General features: G+C 55.3%; 1 non-coding gene across 1 annotated transcript; it reads left to right on the forward strand.

The window, feature by feature from the left end:
- Positions 1 to 11,267: 11,267 nt before the first annotated feature.
- On the forward strand, positions 11,268 to 11,341 carry TRNAI-AAU. Its single transcript has one exon. It is a non-coding gene; the product is annotated as a tRNA-Ile (tRNA).
- The last annotated feature ends 1,106 nt before the right edge of the window (positions 11,342 to 12,447 follow it).

The raw sequence follows: 12,447 nt of genomic DNA on the forward strand, positions 1-12,447 counted from the left end.
TATCTCTGCCACACCAACAAGCCATGCCCACCATCCTATCAGGATCGAGTATGCAAATTAACCCAACCAAGGTGGCTGCGGCCACAGAGAGAGCAGAAGGCTTGGGTTTCTCCGGCAATGGAGGAAATCAAGCTTTCTGCCTGCCATGGTCTGCCTTGGCTTCTGCCAATGCCTACAAAGTTTCAATTATAGAAGATGCATAAATGCCAGCAAAAATGGTTGCAGCCACAGAGTGAGCAGGAGGCTTGGCTCTGCTCAAGGCTACAAAGTTTCCATTATAGAGGATAAATGAATGGCAGATACCAGGACCTCCTCTTGGGTTGATAGGGGGCTTGGCCTGCATGCAAACCACAAAAGGCCCCTGGCCCAGGCCACCTCACACCTCAAGGGAACCACCACCCTGGTCCAAGGCACCCTTCAGGGCAAACCAGCTGGCCCCCACCCATTCACCAGGCCTCCACCTATCTAATCCTCTTATCTAATAAATGAATAATATGAAAATTGACCGTCACGCCAACATTCAAAATGGCTGCCCCATTGTGGTCAAAGATCACTGATCTCATGTGGACACAAGATGGCCACAACAAGATGGCCATCAGGGGAGGGCAGTTGGGAGGGACCAGGTCTGCAAGGGAGGGCCGTTGGGGGCATTGAAGACTGTAGGAGAGGGCAGTTAGGCGTGACCAGGCCAGCAGAGGAGGGAAGTTGGGGGCAACTGGAGGAAAGGGCAATTGGGTGGGGGGGGGGGGGGACCTAAGCCTGCAGGGGAAAGCAGTTGTGAGCGTTAGGCATCAATCCGGCTCACAGGGGAGTGGTTGGTGGTGATTTGGCTGGCAGGCAGAAGCAGTTGGGGGCAATCAGGAAGGAAGGCAGGCAAGAAGTTGGGAGCCAGCAATCCTGGATTGTGAGAGGGATGTCCGACTGCCCATTTAGGCCTGATCCCGGTAGGCAGTCGAACATCTTCAGATTGGAGAGGTGCAGGCTGGGCTGGGGGACACCCCGCCCCCTGTGCACGAATTTTATGCACCGGGCCTCTAGTTCACCTATAAACCCGCCAAACGTGCGCCCTGGGAAAGTGCAATTTGCTGAAGGACTCCAGGACTTTCTGAAGACGGGGCCAGGCCTGAGACTCGTGCGCTCCCAGGGGCTGGCGTTACAGGACCCGACAGGACCCAGGGCCTGGGACAAGCCGCCCTGTGAGCGTGACTGGCGCACCAGCCGTTCCAGGGGGCCGTCACCACTTCAGGTCCTGCTGTGTGGCTCGAGATGCAGCCATGAAGTGTTTGCTCCCGGACCCACTGTCTGGGGACTGGTGCTTGCATTCCCAGCCTCTCAGGAGGCGAATTGGGTGAAACACTCACGTGCAGGTAAATGATCATGAAGCTTATTGACTTATTGACATTGTTTTCTCTAGAGGGTTCTGTAGCCTCAGGTTTTCATACTGGCCCTTCAAACTCTTTGACATGTATCACGTCAACTCCTGGGATTGGCTAAGTTGATCAGTGAGCTGTAATCAGCCTAATTGAGTTAGCAACACTTTGTGAGAAAGAACTGCGTGACAGATCCAGCTGTGGTTGGATCCATGAGTGAGCAGGTCTGTGGTTGATGTTAGTAACAGCAGCCGCGCGATGGTGCTTTCTGGGCTCCGCGGCCTTTCTGTAGGTGACCTGCCTAATCCGTCTCCTTGAGTCTAACTGCAGGGTGAGCTGGGCACGCTTCTTGTCCCCTGTTCAGAGCCGGGAAGGTGAGGCTTGACAAGGGTAAGCACTGGCCCAGAGGACAAGTGTTGGAGCTGGGTTCCGAACCGGGCCTGCCAGATTACGGGCCCGAGCTCTTAACCTCTGTGAGCAGGGCCTGCACTTCAAGCTTCTTTGGTCCCTGAAGATGCTACACCATCTTGGGGCACCAGCACTGAATAGTGGGTCCATTTTCCTTTGGTGTGAGCTATGGCCAGCAGGTGGTGCTGTGGGGGCAGAAATAACAGAGGTGCAGCCCTGCACTTGAATCCTCAGGGAGAACTGGGAGAAATCCCTTCTATTCATCCATGTACATGACGAGTTGAGGAAGTCAGACCACTCGCCTGCTCTCATGAGACTATGATTTGAAGGTTGTGAAGGGCAAACCTAGAGGAGAGGATGTGTCGGGATCTAAGCTGCGATGATCCTTGATTTTGAGGGTGTTTGGGTATGAAATAGAGGTAGACATTTTCTTTTTTCTTTTCTTTTTTAAAAATATATTTTATTGATTTTTTTATAGAAAAGAAGAGAGAGGGATAGAGAGTTAGAAACATTGATGAGAGAGAGTCACCGATCAGCCGCCTTCTGCACACCCGCACTGGGGATGTGCCCGCAACCAAGGTACATACATGCCCTTGACCGGAATCCAACCCGGGACCTTTCAGTCCGCAGACCGACGCTCTACCACTGAGCCAAACCAGTTTCGGCAGGAAAATATATTTTTAAAATAAATTTGTAAAAAAATAAAAAGAATCCTGAGTGAGCCCTACCCATGTGGCTCAGTGCTGATAGCATCACAGGAGCAAAGGGGCACAACTTTGCTTTCCAGTCAGGCGCACATACCTCGGTTGCAGGATTGATCCACAAACGCGTTTGGGGTTTGTGAGAGAGGCAACCAGTGGATGTATCTCGCTCACATCCATGTTTCCCTCTCTCTCTCCCTCCCTCCACCTATGTCCTCCCTTCCACTCTCACTAAAGATCAATGAAAACAATACCCTCCCGTGAGGACTTTTTAAAAAGAAGTATTATGACTGAGTAGTTCGGGTGGACTACGTCACTGCATGCAGCAGGCCAGAGACATGCCCTAAGTGTGCCAAGGTCTTTGCGGAGGGGCAGGAGTTGGTTGTGTGTGAGCCAAGTTGTCAGGGAGCCTGTCACTAACAGGGATGAGTAAGCCCAGCTGGTGAGGCTGCGATGGTTGAGCATCGTCCCGTGAACCAGGAGAACACCTTCTGATTCCCGGTCAGGGCGCAGGCCCGGGATGCGGGCTCCATCCCCAGTAAGGGGCGTGCAGAAGACAGTCGATCCATCTTTCTCATCATTGATGTTTCTACCTCCCTCTCCCTCCCCCTCTCTGACAATCAATAAAAACACATTGGACCAAAACATGGAGGAGTAAGAAAAGCCGAGCCCTAAATCGATAAACACCTTGTTTAATAACGTCACCCGGTGACATGGGAAAGCGGTCTGACGCGTCGTCTCCTCCAGCAACACAGAGTTCTCCCCTGGAGCTCCGCAGAGCACCGGCTCCAGGCGCCACTCCGCGGGCTCAGTGGAGTCAGAGCACAAGTGACTCACGGAGTCCTGGTTCGGGGTGGGCCGTGGGGAATGTGGCATCTCTCCTGGGCCGGACAGGATTCTGATTGTCCAAGTACATTTAGCGAACGTAGCGTCATTGGTCATTATTCAATTCATTCATTTGCTATTTTCTGTGTTTTTTATCTTTCCTCCCTTGGCTTAACAATTTAGCAAGCGGGCAACAAAAGCGTGCCTTTTGGAGCAGGAAGAAGAAGGACAAAGTCAAAGACCAGCCTCCCAGGGCCAGCTCGACTTTGTTTAACCTCATATGTTGCTGCAACTGTTAAAGTGCCCCCTCCACCCCCTAACTAGCCTCTCCCTTTTTTCCAACCCCGAAGATTTATTATCCTTCCCCTTTATCCCTGTCTTGACCATATACCCTTTATTTCTGAAAAATTTTTAAAAAAAAGACAAAGTCAACAACAACAAACAAGCCCAAAGAAAATCAGTACTTATGGAAAAAAAAAAAAAGATCCAGTAGCAAATGTAAACCTCTATCGCCATGACAACAAGGCCACATCAAAGCCAAGGAGCCGCCATCGGTGTGTCCCACTAACTTCTGTGTCATCTACTTGGACTCCGGCACTGGCCCCGCTTCCTGGGCTGCCACGGCCTGCTCCTGCCTCCGCCAGGCTCCCGTAGGCGCACTGGGAAACGAGAAGTGACTCTGGCTTGGCTGCTGTCTGTCCATCTCCGCCTCGCTCTCCCCATGGTGAGTTCACGCACTGGATGCCTGATTTCAAGTGGTAACACGAAGTGCTTCCGACCTCATGGTGTGTGTACACCTTAAGGAGCTGAGGGGCAGGGGGCAGGTCCTGGCAGAGTGAGGAGAGGGCCTGCAATCCGGACAGTGGGAGGGCTCTGGGCCCACAGCCCCCGGGCTGCCTGGAGCCGGACGCTGTGCAAAACAGCCTTGTCCTCCTGCTCCTGGACCTCCAGCCGCGTGCATTTGCCACTGGGGTTTGGAGAGCACATCTTGTCCCAGTGCGAGGTAGCTGGACACCTTTTAGGGGTTTTTCCTTCATGGTTTCTTAAAATTAGGGTTCTGTTTGCCTTTGATAAGAGTATTGTTCACGACTAAATGCACAGATTGCAGAAAAGCACAAAACACAAGGTGAGCTCCTTGTGCAGTGAAGGCACCATGCGGAGATGAGGACTTCTTAAGCCCACGGCTGTTGGGGTGGCCACCCACTTGGTTGTCAAGTCCTCAGAGTGCCGTCCTGGCCCGTGAGGGCCCGGCCCACAGGTCTCGGTGGTCCTGAGCGGACACGGGTCAGGGATCGAGGACACAGCGTCACACAGCAGCTGTGCCCAGGACTTCCTGTGCTGGCCTTGTGCCGACATTTGGTGGAGCCTCGTGAGTTGGTCCTTCCCGTTCTCCCAGCTGCTCAGGGCCCGTGCTATGAGCGAGGGTTAGAGCGAGGGCCGGCCTCCCAGGGCCTTGGTTCAGGTCTGCGGCCAGGGCCTCCCGCTCAGACCACGGCCGTGAGGCACAGCCCCGCTTTTGTCCTGGGCTCCGTGTGCCCTGCTGCCTCTGCTCTAGGCCTCGGTGTGGTCCCCCACCTTGGCATGGGATGTGGCAGCCCATTTCTCACCGTCCTTCTCTGCCCCAGGCCCTGGGCACCTAATACTGACGGGAGCCCCCCGCCTTCCGGGGAGGCAGCCTGGACTGCACACATGCCTCTGCTGACCCAGCCCCAGCCCTGGCGTCCTAGCCCAGGCGCTGTGTGTGCTGGGGCCACGCTGGGCTGTGAGCAGGCCCTGCAGGAGCGGGAACTTTGGGGCTGGCCATGTGGCCTGCGCAGGGGCCGCCCTGGGGGGGAGGGCTCTCCGAGGACCCTCCTGTCCTCACTCCCGCCTCTCTGTCCTGTTCTCTTCTCTCTAGGAAACGCCCAGTTGCCTGATAACCTTCCAAGGTGCCTGGTCAGAACCACCACACTCTCCCTACCACTGGCCACCGGAGGCCAGCAGGCCCAGCTGCCAGGAGAGGAGGGAGGACGCCTCCAGCTCTGTGCCCGCAGAAGGACTGCCAGCACCTCCGGGGAGCTGCTGGAGGGGGGCAGCATGTAAAGCCCGGCTTGAGACCTGCTGAGGCCGAGGCCCACCCAGTGCACCTGAGGCAGCCCGCCTCCCAGAGCCTGTTTCTGGGCAGAGCCTGACGCCATGCGGCTGCCCGACCGCCCACACAGCGGCCCGCGGGCGCTTCCCTGAACAGGTTCTTCAGCCTGGCCTCGGCCCGGCTGCTTGGGGCCCGCGGGCCAGAGGCCTGCAAACAGGAGTCTCCCTGCAGCCGGAGGTTCTGAGGCCTTGGGGGGCAGTGAACCAGCCAGCCACCCCCTGCCTCTCCTCCTTCAGCTCCTTCAGGGCCTGGGCCCCACTGCTGACCCCTGGACAGGAGGTCCTTCTCCCTGGCTCCCCCAAAAGAAGAGAGGCTGGCTCCCCTTCTGCCCTCCGCCACAGCCCACCATGGCCACAGGAGGAGGTGGCTCCAGCCCAGCATCGCGCAGCCCCGGCTGCCGGGACCAGCCCCAGCCCTGACACTCAGGGCAAGTGGCTCGTGGCCCCTTCCCAGCGGACCTCAACCTCTCCGAGGAGACGGGTCCAGGGCAGGAGCACAGAGAGGGGCTCCCTGCCACTAGATCATACAGGGATTCCGACATGGCTCCCCGCCAACGGCCCCTGAGAACATGGGTCCTGGGAACAACAGGCGGCAGAGAGCAGGCGGCAGCCCCACAGCAGCGTGGGCCCGGCAGACGGTGTCTGAGGATGGAGCGTGGCCGTGGTGACTCGTCTCCTGGCCCCGCAGCTCCTGAACCTTTCGAACCCCGACCAGCCTTCTCACCACCTGGGCCCCCTCTCCCATCCACCTGAGGGGCCGGGATCACCATCAGAACGAGGAAGGGTTTCCCCTGCTTCCATGCATCTGTTAGTGACAGCGCTGTGCCAGCCCCAGGGTCACCCTCCCACCATGGCAGCACGGGCCTGCCCCTCAGCCACTGTGCTTTAAGGTGTCCCCCCAAATGTATGTAGTACAGGCTGTTCCCCAAATGTATGGTACTACAGGGTGTTTCCCAAATACTACATGCACCCAGCGTGTCCCCCCAAATGTACACACAGTTTAACAGCTGATACCTCCATTTTCACTCCTTTTCAGGTTAACGGATTTGACGGGATGGGTGACACCAGACTAAGCTTTGAATAAAGAACATATATCCTCTGGACTTTCTTTTGGGGACACATACAGGGTGAAGGGTCTGGACCCGCCCGGGCCACACTGCAGGCATCCAGGGCCGTTGTGGACAGAGGATGCGCAGAAACACGAACACAGCGATTCTCGGTGTTTGCGGTTCCATTGCTTCCTTAGCAGCAGCGCCTGGACCAGACTACCACAGCCATGGAGTCCAAACATCAAGAATCGCTCCTTCGGTTCGGGGTTTGTGCGCATCTCTTCCAGCAGCTGCCCTGGATTTTTCGCCTGCTGGGCGTGGGTCCCTAAACTTTAACTTGTGTGTGTCCCCGAAGAAAGCCTCACGGAGAAATGTTCTTCATCCAAATCTTAGTCTGTCTTCACCCATTTCTTCAAGTCGGTTAAACCTGAAAAGGAGTGACAATTAAGTGCTTTAGCAGTTGTTAAAGTGTGTACATTTTGCGGGGACACTATATTTCCACTCAGTGGGGTGCAATTTCCACCATGTGTCTAACCTTGGTATACCTTTTTGGGGGGCACCCTATATTTACATCCTGTGAGTGTCCTTTTCCATCTGACCTCTGTACCTGTTTTGGGGGACAGCCTTTATTTGCTTGCAGCGGGGACACATTGTCCAGCAGCCTCATCTCTTTATAGTGTTTTGGGGGACAGCCTGTATTTTCATGCAGCGGGAAAACATTGTCCAACAGCAGCCTCACCTCTTTATACTGTTTTGGGGGACAGCATGTATTTGCATGCAGCGGGGGGACATTGTCCAGCAGCAGCCTCATCTCTTTCTAGTGTTTTGGGGGACAGCCTGTATTTTCATGCAGCGGGGACACATTGTCCAGCAGCAGCCTCATCTCTTTATAGTGTTTTGGGGGACAGCCTGTATTTGCATGCAGCGGGAACACATTGTCCAGCAGCAGCCTCACCTCTTTATAGTGTTTTGGGGGACAGCCTGTATTTTCATGCAGCGGGGACACATTGTCCAGCAGCAGCCTCATCTCTTTATAGTGTTTTGGGGGACAGCCTGTATTTACATCAATTGGCGTCAATCTTTGCCATGGGGAGTCCCATCTGCTGTATGTCTGCGACCAGTTGCCTGCACGTTCGGGTCCTGTTGTTCCTGAGGTGCTCTTCCTGGGATGGGGTCGGCCTGGTGACGGGGTTCTGGAAAGAGGTTTTCCTTTGGAGCTCATGTGCTGAGCACTGACAGGCTTTTATTCCGAGTGTTTGGAGATTGTACTGAGCAGCCTGTAGGGTGGATCCAGGATGGCTTGTAATAAAGTGAGTTGGAGTAGAATTGAGTTTTTAATAAAGTGAGTTGGCTTAGAATTGAGTCCTCGTTTTCCTCTCCGTGCATCACTGGCAGCGATGTCCGGGCTCCGGGCTCCCCGAGTCGGCCCCCAGGCTCCTGGGCCCTGGAATGCAGACCTCCTGGGCCAGGCAGTCAGAGGATGAGGAAGGAGGCTTCCTGTTCACCGGGCAGCAGCCGTCCCAGTCCTGCGTGTGTTGTAAGCTCATGTGAGTTTAATCCATTTTGATTTGGGGTTTATAGCACAGCAGGAGCTCAGCTCCAGACCATCCTTTGGATTTTCCAAGGCTGCTCCACTGGGAAGAGGCAGAGGAGGGAGGGAGGCACCTGAGATCCCCCCGACCCACTCTCATGGCGGTCTGTCCAGCTGCCACCTGCGTGACCCTTCCTTCCTCACCAGCCTCTGCTGGCAGGTGCCCCCTCGCCCTCCTTCCTGTGCTTTCCCGTGGCCCAGCTCCTGTGGGAGCCGCACTCAGCGCGCCGCCCTCCCCGTGCTGGACCCAAACTGAGCGCAGGCCCTGCAGGCCGCCTCCCCTGGCCTTGGGCTGCTGCAGCGTTTGACTCTGGCCAGGACCCCGCTGGGAGCTCTCGGCCTCTGTCTCTGACTCTCTCCCGCCTGGGACAGCTCTCCAAGGGCTCCCACTGGCCAGCCCCTGGGCCACTCCCCATCTTCTCCACAGACACTCACTGAAAGCTTCCTGGGTGCTGGCTCCCAGGTTGCACCGTGCAGGCAGTCCCCCCTCACCCCACCCCCTCTGCAGGGCTGACCACCTGCTCCCCTAGCACTGACCACTCCTGAGCTTCAGGCCTGAGGTCGGCTGCCTCGGACCCCCTGCCCGGGCTGCAGGCTTCCCCCTCTCCCCCTGCCTCCTCTGGGCTCCCTGCTTACCCAAGGCACCAGCTGTCCATCACAGAAGCCCAAAGCCTGTGGTGCAGGGGGGGCCCCTCCTCTCTCTGCTTCCCACATGTGGTAGCTCCCCTGAATTGGGAATGGGTCTGGGATCTGCCGCCCTCTTAGCTGACTGTTCTCATCCCAGGACCCCGACACCCCGTCCCTGGGTCTTGGCAGGGACTTGCCAACTGGTCTGCCTGCCTCCCACAGCTCCTCAGCCCCATGGCACCTCTGGGCATCCACCCAGTGACTTTCCTCTTTGAACTTCCCTCCCTCAGCCACCACACTAGCTACACCCATCCCTCTGAGGACCAGGTGCTCCATGGGACTCACCAATGAGTGCACCCCATCTGTTATCACCCCTCCCCCAGCCCCAGACCAGCTGGTGCACACCCACAGCTTTCCCTGCAATCTTCCCCGAGGCTGGGAGCACCTCTAGCCCAGGCCTCCCTGGGAGCCTCCAGACCTGTTCCAGCTTGGATGTCCCAAGACACCGCCAACCCTAAATGCTCAGCACACCGTTTCCCATCCTCCCACCAAAGCCTCCGTGAGCCTCTTCTCTCACCTTGCCCCCGCACCCAGACCCCGCTGGACAGCCCCCCCTCTTAGATGGCTTCTTTCCAAGGGCTGCTGCTCTGGTGTAGGGTTGTCCGATAAAACAGAGTACTTCTAGTTCAAGTTGAATTTTAGATACACAAGTACCAGTTTAGTATAAGTATGTCCCAAATATTGCATTAACACATATGAATTATTTTGCTAAATCTGGCCATCAGATCAGGGCCTGGCCATAAGTGGAGAGTTTGCACAGAGCAATGACTATGTTGTAAAATGTCAGATTTTTTAAATGAGCTCATCCATCCATCTGCCTCCTGTTATTAAACATGTACTGCTGCAGGCCGTGCCGTGCTCTGGGCATTCAGAGGTAAGCCAATGGAGAGGATGCCTGTCATCACCAGCAGTTCCCTCTGCCCAGAGGGCTCTGCCCACTTTGATCCACAATTACCCACCGTGGTCCTTCAGAACACTGTCAAGTGTCGCCGTCTCTGGAGTCTGCCCAGCCCTCCGTGACCAGCACGCTTTCTTCACAGGCCCTGAGCACAGTCCGAGCGCTCCACCCCTCTGACCCCGCCATTGCTAACCCCCAGTGGGCTGGGTCACCTATTTTACTCCGGCTGTTTGCCCGGGTTTAGGGCACTATCGGGCTTAATGTCTTTTTTTTTTTTTTACGGAGTAGCCTTTTGTCTAAGCCGGGGCCTCTCACCTTCCAGGTGCCCATCCTGACATTCTTTCTACTCAGTCTGTTCAGCTGAGCTGAGGCAGACTTGGGCTTTCTGCTCACGCGGGGACTGATGGAACACGGGCTTGGGAGCAGCTTTGTGAGCATTCAGACCAGAGTGGGGACCTCAGGCCCCTAGAGAGCGTGGCCCCTGGGACACACAGGTTTGAGGAGCCAACAAGTGTGTGGACTCCGCCCTAACACGTTCTCTCTGCTTTATTGCACTGCCTGCAGACCGTGGCTCTTCGGAGTGAATATTGTCGGTTGCACACCCAGGATTTACTCCTGTGCGAGTTAATCAGAGGGCAAACGAAGACATTTCCAGACGGTATAAAAGGGGGAAGAACCGTTTAAAATGGCATTTGCAATTATTTAGGGATGGACTTAGGATAGAATACTAAGTAAAAAACAAGATTAAAATGATATCTTGCTGAAACCGGTTTGGCTCAGTGGTAGAGCGTCGGTCTGTGGACAGAAGGGTCCTGGGTTTGATTCCGGTCAAGGGCATGTACCTTGGTTGCCGGCACATCCCTGGTAGGGGGTGTGCAAGAGGCAGCTGGTAGATGTTTCTCTCTCATGGATGTTTCTAGCTCTCTATCTCTCTTCCTTCCTCCTCTCTGTAAAGTGTCAATAAAATATATATTTTTTAAAAATGATATCTTAAGCAAGGTTATATTGAATTATAAATATTACACACACACACACACACAGTTTCCCAAAAATGTATACACACTTAGAATAATGATATATGCCTGTGGGTTAAATCTGAAAAGATAGAAACATCAATTGAGCTTGAGCTGTTAAATCTGTATACTTTTGGGGGGACACCCTGTGCATGTCTGTACAGTGTGGGGGGGAATGGAAGGAAGGATGCCATGGTCCCAGCCGCGGTGGTTAGCGGGCGGTGGGAAAGTCGGTGGTTCTTTTGTCCCTTCTCGGGTTTCCTGTTACTTTCTAAGCTTTATTTAGCCAAAGCGAACGCTCTGGATGCACGAAGTTTCTTTCCCCGCCGCAAGGGTTCTGGGAGGTAAAACTAGCGTGAGTTGCAGTGTTGGAAGCCTTTCTCCCGAGTGAAGGCAATTTGCATTTTCCCGTGAAGACTCCGTTCGCTGGAAGAAGCCGCCTGCCTCCCGCCGGAAAGCATAGCCCAGCCTCCGCTTTTCCCGGCCGCGGGAGTGACGGCAGCGCCGCGGGAGAGGGAGGGAGCCGCCCCGGAGCCGGCCGGGAGCGCAGGCGCAGACCCCTCATAGGCGTAGTGGCGCCCGCCTGGCTCCTGCTGGCCGGTTAGCTCAGTTGGTTAGAGCGTGGTGCTAATAACGCCAAGGTCGCGGGTTCGATCCCCGTACGGGCCAGGGCAGCTCCTTTTAGCAAAAATCCAGTTACTGATTTTACTTTTATTTATTTACTTTTTACAGCATATTTCAAAATAAGCCTTTTGAGATCTGTAAACCGGGCGCAACCAGGAGAGAGTCGCGCAATCATCCCGGACTCCGCCTCGAACGTGTCGCAGCAGGGAGGGCAGGACCCGCACGCGTGCTGTCAGTGACCGGCTACCCAGGTCCCCAAGCGCCGCACCCCGCGGCCGCCCTTAGGGCCTTTCCTGGAAGCTCTTCCCAATGCCCCGCTCCGAGGGCCCTGGGGCGAGCCCAGTGTCCGGGGCTCTGAGAGGGATGAGTGCACCCCCAGCCGGCGTGGAGGGCCGGGTCCCGCACAGAAAGGGAAGCCACCCCGCCAGCCGCACGGAGACAGCGAGCTGCCCGGCCTGCTTTCCAGGCGGCGCCCGGGGTCAGTGAGATTGGCGTGTGAGCCTGACCTGGGGGTCCACCTGGAGGCATCAGGACGGCGCCAGGTCCAGGGCCTCTTGCCATTTTTTTGCCTTTTTTTTTTTTTCAGAGAGATCTTCGGCTTCACCTTTCTTCCTCCTGGTTCTGCACTTTGCAGCCAGATGGCTACGGAAGCCAGATTAGCAAAAGCTAATTAGGCAGAAAAGGCTGTTCAGGCCTTTTCTGCCTAATTAGCAAAAGCCAGCTTAAAACACACACACACACAGACATATTTCTATTGATTCCAGAGGGGAAGGTGAGAGGCAGAGAAAGAGAGAAACATCAACGATGAGAGAGAACTTCCCACCCCCCCTACTGGAGATCAAGCCCTCAACCAGGGAATGTGCCCTCACAGGGAACTGAACCATGACCTCCTGGTTCATAGGTCAATCGATGCACAACCATGGAGCAACGATTTTAAAGACAATGTCCTTTTATTTATTTGTTTGTTTGTTTGTTTGTTTGTTTATAAAACCCTAAGGGAAGATGTAATTTATTTTTAAAATGTATTTTGACTTTTTACAGAAAGAGAGGGGGATAGAGTTAGAAACACGTGCCTGCAACCAAAGTAAATGCCCTTGACCAGAATCGAACCTGGGTCTCTTTAGTTCACAGGCTGACGCTCTAGCCACTGA

Source organism: Pipistrellus kuhlii, unplaced genomic scaffold, assembly GCF_014108245.1.
Source record: "Pipistrellus kuhlii isolate mPipKuh1 unplaced genomic scaffold, mPipKuh1.p scaffold_m20_p_97, whole genome shotgun sequence".
NCBI lineage: Eukaryota > Metazoa > Chordata > Mammalia > Chiroptera > Vespertilionidae > Pipistrellus > Pipistrellus kuhlii.